Source organism: Corvus brachyrhynchos, unplaced genomic scaffold, assembly GCF_000691975.1.
Source record: "Corvus brachyrhynchos isolate BGI_N302 unplaced genomic scaffold, ASM69197v1 scaffold106, whole genome shotgun sequence".
Classification (NCBI taxonomy): Eukaryota; Metazoa; Chordata; class Aves; order Passeriformes; family Corvidae; genus Corvus; species Corvus brachyrhynchos.
In genome coordinates, this window is record NW_008238834.1 from 2,344,806 (window position 1) to 2,354,494 (window position 9,689).

Consider the following 9,689-nt stretch of genomic DNA (forward strand, 5'->3'; position numbering starts at 1 on the left):
GCAGAGCTCAACACTGCACTGTGGGAGCCACCCCAGCTCTGCTGCTGAGGGCAGTGTTGGCTCACAGCTCATGTTATCTTCTTGCGGAGCTCCTTCTCCCAGCACATAAACAATTTTGTTTTTGTTTAAAGACTTTCCCACACGAGTGTCTGCCAAGTTCAGAGGACTGCTCTTTGAGACTGATCTTGAATTTTTTGGAAAGGGAGATGAGATTATATAATAAATTCAGTTAGTCTCCGTGAGGCAGTTGGGAGATGCTGTTTGAGACTATAATGTAATAGCCAATGGAATTAAGAAAAACAAAAGAATCCATAGTGTAAGTGGGGAAGGAACTCAATTTTCAGTTTAGTAAGTCTGATTTGGAAGCAGATTCACAGGCAAATCATCTACACATCACAGGATGGTTGACATACTCTCAAAACAGCAAACCTGAATAGATTAATTTCTCTTAGAATAAACAGCATGTCTTTTTTTAATACATGGCTTGTTGTACACCTTGTTGTGTACCTATGGACTTAGAAATCTTTTCAGCCTAAAGAATTCTATGATACAGTGGTTTTCAAGTAACAGTCAGCTGGTGATTTAAAGAATTATCACTAGACTTACTGTTGTGACAATATTGAAATTCTTGTTGTTTGCCAAGTGTCTATGGATACTGATACTTTTTGTCCAATTATTGCTCTTCTAAATAATTAAACCCTAAATGCAACAGTTAAAAAAAAATAATGCAAGAGAAAGATTCCGAAAATTTTCTATTTTCACATATTGCAAGGCTTTTTGACTTTTAACTTAGCAACTCAGCATTTCCAGAGAAACTGAAGTTTAAAAGCACTGTGGAGCCAAGGAACTGGTCTGGCACTGGGACTGCAGAGAGGCAGGCAGGCTGCATGCCGGAGGGCCTGGACACCCACCGTGGCTTCTCTCGGTGTTTCTGGTGGAATTGATGCAGTTGGCCAAACTAGCATTTTCTCATGGAAATGCTGCTGGCAGTGAGACTGAAATGGGAGGGAGAGCTGTCAGAGCAGCATCCCTGAGAGACAGGGAACTGCTCATGTGCTTGTCATCTGTAATCCTCCTGAGTAATGTCTCTTGTGGTCAGTGAAGGCAGGTATTGCTCTGCAGTGGGAGAAACTATGACAAAAGGTATAGACAGCACCAAACCTGTAACATTGCTTGGGTATCCTCCTGTCTACTTTTCCTTGGGTATCCTTCTTATCTTTTTGTGCTGCCTCAGCAGCCAGTTCATCCTCTTGTCTGTAAAGAACACAGAGAATTAGTAAAGCAACAATAGTGGTGTGAGAGGATTTCAGTCTTAGGATATTTTAGATGGTACCATAATGATAATTTAATTTTTTATTCTATGTATTTATGCAATTAAAAACCACAATGATCACTATGCTACCATCTAAAATGTCCACAGGAAAATAAAGTCATCTTATGTTTTGAGAATTGTATAAATACTGAACAAGGAAATACATCAGTTTTACAGTTGTCTCATAGTTAATTATTTCTTAAAATAGAACTTGGTTCTGACTGCAGAAACTGTAGGGACTCTTGGGAGCCAAAAAATATTGAAAAACCCCAATTAATAGACCATATAACAAATGTGTAGTTCAAGATTTTACAGAGATTATTCCAACTTTTCTATTCTTTCTACATAACTGAGACTGTTTTCTTTTACATAAGGTCTTTAATTCATACAGCTGGACCAGGCAATAGTCTGTTTAGAGCATGTTTCTTTAATTATTTAACTTTTTTCCCATTATAGTTTTTCCATATAAACTTTAAAAAAAAGTCTGCTGTATTCTGAAAGAGAAAAATGAAGAACCTGTTTATTATCATGGAATTACAGAATCATAGAATATGGTGAGCTGGAAGGGACCCATCAGGATTATGGAGTCCAACTCCTGTCCCTACACAGGTCACCCCCAAAATCTCACTATGTGACTAAAGAATGCTGTCCAAATGCTTCTTGAATTCTCGTGGGTTTGGTGCTGTGTCTGCCTCTCTGGGGAGCCTGTTCAGTGCTCAACCACCCTCTGGGTGAAGAACCTTTTCCTGATATCCAACCTGAACCTCCCCTGACACAGCTTCAGGCTGTTTCCTTGAGTTCCGTCACTGGTGACAAGAGTGAAGAGATCAGTGCTTGCCCCTCAGCTTCCCCTCATGAGGATGTTGAAAACCACAGTGAGATCTCCCTTTGGTACATGAAACACCCTCTTACTATCGTTTCCCTTAGCTGAAGAAGTGGTTTGGCCTGAATGTGACAGTGACACCTGCCCTTTTCATCTAGCAGTAAAACACCAAAGAAGAAGACAGTCAGTGTGCAAGGTGGAGGGAAAGGGGTTCGGTGTTTTCTGGCCACCACGTGTACTAATAACAATGAGATGGCTGGAGAGGCAGGAAGTGAACAGGAAGGGCAAGGAAGGCAATCCAACAAAGAGGAAGGTGCCAATAGCCATACCAACCCCTGTAGCAAATTGTGTCTCCTCAGACATCCTTCCCCCCAGGGTCATGTCATGCTGGGTCTCACCTCTTTCACAGCTAAATATCCCAGGTTCAGAGCATGCCAGCTCTGATACCTCATGACTTACTAAAGCCTAAAGAACGTTACATTCTCCTTCAAGCATCTGCAATCCCATCTGTAGGCCAGGAGATATCAGCCACTCCACCTGCCTCTCCTGACTCATCACTGGGCTCCCACTAAGGCAATGGGGCTTGCTGCCCAGGCTGGGGGCAAGGCAGAACCTGTCATAGCCTGCAGATGCTGGTGCAGGATGCGTCCAAGTCCTTGTGCTCTTGCCAATCCTCATCCCCTTACCTGCAGGCCCCCTGCCACCAGGCCTAGACATGCCATTCCTCAGGTAGCGACAGCTCAAATCTGAAAAGTGAGAAAAAAAGCTTCTGGGAAATCTCAGAGGATTTAGACACTTACATCCCTCAGGATGTGGGGTTGATTACTCAGGAGGTGACTTCTATTTTTTTCTGAGTCAGTACTGAACAAATAACTGGTCTGGCACATCACTTAGAGGGACTGTGGTGCTCTGGTGCTGCCTTTTGCAAGAACCTTAAGCCAGACCTGCATTTTCTCAGACAAAACCAGCCTGGTCCTGAGAAATGTACTGAGCAGCAAATGCAGCCAGCCGTGCTTATCTCCTACAGTTTCGCCCGGTTGCACTTGGTGGTGTCACCAAGCATTTGAACAGGGGTAACAGGCCTTAATTCGGTAGGTCAGTGCCCCTGTGCCATATAGTCTAGAGCTACCTCTTGTGGATCTGCCTTAAATCAGTCAGCTTCTGTGAGAGTCTTAGGTGGGGACTCATACCAGACGAATGCAATGTGAAAACGAGGTTTAGTGTTAGGGGGAATGTGTGCCATTCTATTAAAAACTGAGGAACAGCTGCTGCTCTGTCGCTACATAGAGGAAAATACTTCTTCTAGTTATTAGGTGTGATTTATACCTAATGGCCAAGGCAGGTACCCCATGTTTATGCCCTTTGGTAATGATGCACTTCTGCATCACTTAGATGCATTTATTAATCTGGTGACTACTAAAAAATGCCTAAAAAATCTGAAAAGCAAGATAGGAAATGAACTCCTGTCTCATTTTGGCCTTTTTTGTGTGGTTAGAGAAAGTATTGTAGAGCATCTGTTTCCCAAATTGCAAACCAATCTGGTCCATTTGTAAAAATGTACAGTGTCATGCATTGCCCCCTGGAATCAGAACTAAGGAAAAGTCACACAATAATATGAACAAATATAGCCCCCATTAATAAAACTGTTGCTTTTCTCAGAATGGTAGCTCCAAGAAAACAAAATCTCAGTGTTCATGCCCTAGTTTTCTCATGGACCCTGTATGAGAGGAATGTTCAGAAGAGGCTTTTAAAATTGCTCTTGCTTCCGGAACAGCACTCGTCCTGCAGACACCCACAGACAGGACCAGATTAAACTGCAGTGTCATGAAAAGGCACTTCCAGAGGAATTTACATCCTCACACTTTTAGCTGCCGCCAGAATTTATTAGTTAACAGATCACCACTTCCTGATATCGTTTCTGGAAGTCTTGATCTTTTGATCATGTCATCCTGTTCCTGAAATGCACAAGAAAATGGAAGCTCTGCATGCCTGTTCCTTTTGATGAGCACAACAGTCCTGAAGCAACCCAAACAATCCATCATTTTTGGCCTGCTCACAGTGAAACAGGCTTGTTGTTCAATCATTACTTGTACCAGATACCAGAACACCAGGTTTACCTCTGAGAGCCCAGCAATTTTTCTCAGAAGTGCTATGACAGAAGTCAAAGGGGCTGATTCTCCTGTTTCGCTGACATCGTGGTCCCCAGGGTCCACTGAATGACATGGAGTTACTTGAGATCAGTATGAACAAAAAATGAGGGGTGCACATTTGCTTTGACTAGAAGCTATTAGTTAAGCAAAATTGGAACTACACTTAGGCTAGTAACAGTGCCACAGCTGGGTGTCTTACACAGGAACTTTGTTCTGAGAAAAAAAGATCTAGGTGGCAGCATGTATTCATTGATTAAAATATTGATTGATTGATTGATTGATTGATTGAATGATTAGAAAATTGATTTGAGAGCAGCCCTGGGGATACTGGAGGATGAAAAACTGGACATGAGCCAGCAATATGCACTCAGAACCCACATCCTGGGCTGCACAAAAGCAGCATGGCCAGCAGGTGGAGAGAGGTGATTCTGCCCCTCTGCTTTGCTCTGGTAAGACCGCAGCTGGAGTGCTGCATCCAGTTCTCGGGTCTATGGAACAGGAAAGACATGGACCTTTTGAGTGGGTCCAGAGGAGGACAGTGAAGATGATCAGAGGGAGGAAGAGAGGCCGAGAGAATTGGGTTGTTCACCTGGAGAGGAGAAGGCTTTGGTGAGACCTTAGAGGAGCCTTTCAGTACTTAAAGAGGGGGTTTATGAGAAAGATGGGGAGAAACTATTTATCAGGATCTTTAGTAACAGGACAAGGGGCCACATTTTTAAACTGAAAGATGGTAGGTTTAGATTGGATATAAGGAAGAGATTTTTTATAATGAGAGTGGTGAGACACTGGAACATGTCTCCCAGAGAAGCTGTCGATGTCCCATCACCATTCAAAGTCAGGCTGAATGGGGCTTTGAGCAACTGGATCCAGTGAATGATGATCCTGGCCCATGTCAGAGGAGCTGGGCTAGATAATGTTTGAAAGTCCCTCCCAACCCAAGCTGGTTTGTGGTTCCATGATTTGAAGTATCCTGCTTCCTCAGATCTGGCTTGCTCACTTGTTGGAGATGCAGTCCATGGCCCCATGGCCCAGAGAAGTGGGTGTTACAGATACAGTTGCTGAAGAGCTCCCCAGATGATTATAGTTCTTGAAATATTGAGAAGACTCAAGATTGAAAAGAAAAACTTGTTTCTCTTGAAGAGTTCTATAGCTCTTGTGAATTGCCAAAAAAGGAGGGAAAAGTTGCCAATGCAATAAATGTCTTTCTAATATGCTGTGACTCAGCCTGTGCTCTTGCATCACAATCCCTGTAAGAGCATAAAAATCTGTAATTCCTTCCAAAACCTACCACTGCCACAGTGTTGTCAACCAGATTTCTCCTCAGCACCTGGATTAATATAAAAAAAATTGCTAGGGGAGCCTGAAGATGGAGTGAAAGGCAGAGAAGGTCTCCTCTTTTGTTTGAATCAGTATTATTGTAGTTTGATAGCTGGAGCTTTTTGGAGTAGAAACAGAAAATACAAGCTTTTATATCAGGACATATTTCTGGTTTTTACAGCGATACCTGGGTATCTTCAGTATTGTTTCCTAGACTTTTTCATATGCAGTATAATGTTTTATTTGCTTTTCTATCCAAATCCCACTGAATGGAAGTTTTCACATGCTGCTTCCCCTTCTCCACTCCACCCCTCCAGTTCATGAGCAAGTTTACTGAACTCCCCAGCAGCTCATGTTTATTTTTGTATCTTAAGTTAGAGTGCGAAATTAAAACACTTGATTTGTCCTTGGCAAGTTAAAATGCCTATTATTTCTACAGCACTGTAGGGGTCTGTAGCTCCTTGTGAACAAAGAGAAACTGAAATACCATGGCATGGGGCAATGCACTGCCAGACCTTACAGATGTTCAGGCTGGGCACAATGGAGCACACAGAGCCATTCCTTGCTTGGCTAACGTCACAGGATGCTTTGTGGATGCATGCCCTGCTCCTCACACCTGGTGTGTCCAGCCAGGACTGTGTGAACCCAGAGTGCAGAGAATATTTCTCTGCCTGTTTTGAGGGGTTTCACCCCCCTGAACAACACTGTTTTTGACCTCCGCCCTTGGAAAAAACTGCCTACTCTTAGAGAAGAACTAGAAACTACACTAGTGTAAATTAGGTGATAGACTACTATGTAAGATTGTCACAGGGTGAAAAATTTAGAGGTTTTGGGTTTGTTAATGTAGTAAATAGATAAAAGCAAAAACCATCAAAATGGAAGATTGTTGTTGTTCTCCCAACCTTCTTCTTCTTCTACTACTACTCCATATTCTGCAGTAAAAGTAGTTGAGGATGATTGGACAAAGGACTCTGCAGTTCCTGCCTGTGTTACTAAATAATTGGTAGAAAAGTAAAAATAATGTACATTTTTAGTAACCATTGGTTGATTTACCTTTAAAAAGGCCGTGCAATCTTGATAATTGGGCTTTCTCCTGCATTCTCTGCTTTGTGCTATGCCTGGATCATGCTAGTGACTCTTTTTCTCTGATAAGACTTAATAAACAACTATCAAGAAGCAGCGAAGGCTGAGAGTCCCCTTTGTCTCTGGAACTCCTAGCAAGGACTGTAAAAACTGTCTCCCATGAGGAGAGGTTTGATTACAGCACGATCAGTGTCACAGGACGTTTCACTGGAAAGACATTAGAGCCATTGTGCTATGTGGGCACAGCCCCTGGGGACACTTTCACAGAGCACCTTGGTGCCAGGTGTATTTCTGGCACCAGGTCATCCAAAAGTCACCAGCCAAGTTTTACGACACCCCAATTGGGTATTGCTAGCAGTCAGCTCACAGTGTCATTGACCTCCAGGTGGAAAAACTGCCTTTATTCACCTTTGCAGGATGTTTTTTGCAGTCTCCATGGAACTCCAGGTAGCCCTACGGATATTTACAGCTGAAACAAATGGCACTGGAGTAGTGCACCCCACAATGATTCATTGTGTTCATCATAAAGCTGCAATATGTTATTTTAAATGTTGTCAAATATTTTTAAATGTTCCATATAGCTTAGTTATTAGTTAAAATATAAATAAATCAGAAAAATTCTTTACCTATACAACTGTAATTAATTTTAACCTTAAATTTTGGCTAAAAGCACACATTCAACAGTCTCTCTCCTAGTCTGTTGACAGAGAAAAAATTTCTTGTCACTCTTGAATTTGAGGTGGGAATGGTATAATAAACTGTAAGTTTTAAGAAACTGAGTAGTAGTAAGTAAAGCTTTAACATTTCTCTATTTCTTTATGCACAACCCCCTAGAGTATATGCACACATACTTGTGAATGTCTCAATACAAAATATTTCTCACAAAAATAGTCAGTACCCGGCCTCTTGTCAAGTGTTACCCCTTTATCAATGCCTGCCATTGCCTGAAAAATAACCACCATTTCCAAAGAATCAAATCTATCTCAAGATAGAGCAATTTCATGAAGGTGGAGAGTAAAGTCAGACATTTTAAAGCTGAAGTATTACCGTGAATGAAATTCTTTTCCGTTTTTCCTCCCTTGCTATGATATCAGATGAGGGTTATATTTATGAACAAGTAATTTGCTATCAGTTGTTGCAGTTTGTCCTGTGGTTCTATGCCATAAACTTTAGCACGTCCAAAATCAGATTGTTCCAGTTTCAAGCCCATCACAAAAGCATTGAGACAGTTTTGCCTGAGACATGGAAGAAGTATTCAGTCACTTAAATATCTCTCCATTCCCTCCAAACATTTAAAAGTGCAAGTGGGAAATGCTCACCTAATATACAAAAGCAGTGTCCGATAGCTGGAAAAGGTCTGAAGATCCTTTCAACTGCAGGTTATAAAGATGGTTATCTCTGGGAGAACATTCCTCATCTTTCCCATATGTTGAAAATAAACTGTCTTCTGTGATTCTGAAGCTCTTTTGGCAGGAGAGGAAAAGTGTTGAAATACTGCATTTCACAATTTTCCAGACCAAATAGTAACTTATCTAAACAATGCATTACTGTATTTTGCAGCACATAAGCTCACCAGCTCTCTGCAAGTCGATAATCCTTTTCATTTTTCATTACTTGATAGCTAGAGAGGTATCTCGCAGAGTTATCATAAGCATTATCAGTGCAAACAGTGATACCAAGCCAAGGACCTTTGTGATCATAGCATATTTTCTGCTTGTATGGGATATTTTAATGCAGTCTCAGTGCCTCATTGAAAGCAGTCCAGCAGACGACAGATAATTTCCCCTCTCTGTTTAGTGAGCAACAGCTATTAAAGACATTTCAATATTACAATGGCAGAGAGTCATTGGCCACAAACTAAAATCTGTTCTCTTTATCAAAGATTTAATTTTTATATTATTTGAAAAAAGCAATATGATTGGCAGCATTTGGTGTTGGCAACAAACAGAAGCTTTTGTCCTACAAAGTTATGTGTTTTCAGCTGTGAGTGAATCTTGGGAAATCACGTCATCTCGTTTTCACCATTTTTTTGTGCACAAATCTTACAGCATGTACACAAATGCTCATGAACCACTCAGTACAAAATATGCCTCAAAAGAATAAACTCTTCACAATCAATTCACCTTCTGAACTGAGCATGGTGGAATTTTGGTATAAATTTCTCACTTCCTTAGCAGGCATCCACTTGTTTTCTGTGATTTCATGTGTTTTAACAATGAAAAACATTTCAAGAGTTTTGTGCTTAGAAGCTGTGTTAGATCTTTTTTATGATTCACACTCTTCGTATGCTGTCTTGCCATGAGCAATTCAGAAAATTCTGCATAAGTGACCATGAGTTGTCTGACACTTACTGCCTTCTTTCCTTCTGTCTGCTCCAAACAAGATAATTTCTACACTTGCTTGGTAAAGCTGACAACCCCAATTTTTAATTTTTTTTTTCTTTGAGGGAGAGGTTTTCTTGACATTTTAATGGAAGAGCATCAGTTTAGTTGTTGTCACAGTCCTGATCCACGGAGGGGTGTAATTTGAACAAATAAAAGTATGTAAGTAAACTTATACTAGCCTTTAAATCACAATGATTTTGTCAGTTTGAAAACCTTGTGTACTAGGCTGACTGATCCCACAGGCTGCATACAGTGCAGGCAGTGCTTGGTCCATGACATATATTCAAGAAAAAATCACTATACATATCAAAATTTTTTCCTATCTAGATTCACTGTAGCAGGTCTTCTGGTAGGTAAATGACTTTGGAAATTATTTTTACGCCCCTTCTTGCTTTTCAGCCACAATGAAAATTATGTTTTTTCAAACTTTTAAACAAAATTTAGGACCCTGTGTCATTAAAAGAGTTGCACAAGTGTATTATATTATTTAAGATCAGGAATGCAAGACTTCATCTGAAAAAGAACGTGTGGAAAGATCCTGGGAGGTTCCCACAATGGGATCTTAATTTATGAGGGACTCCTCAGAGGACCTGTCTCTAAGTGAAGTGCCGGTGGAAGAG

The 9,689-nt window shown here is 41.0% G+C and overlaps 1 long non-coding RNA gene across 1 annotated transcript in view; it reads right to left on the reverse strand.

The window, feature by feature from the left end:
* The window catches only part of LOC108447651, a 29,220-nt gene extending 21,090 nt beyond the window's left edge, over positions 1-8,130 (reverse strand). The window contains exons 1-3 of the long non-coding RNA XR_001863317.1: positions 8,005-8,130; positions 2,822-2,881; positions 1,162-1,254 (exon numbers count right to left, since the gene is read on the reverse strand). This is a non-coding gene — a long non-coding RNA (uncharacterized LOC108447651). The remainder of the gene's footprint in view (positions 1-1,161; positions 1,255-2,821; positions 2,882-8,004) is intronic.
* Between the last annotated feature and the right edge of the window lie 1,559 nt (positions 8,131-9,689).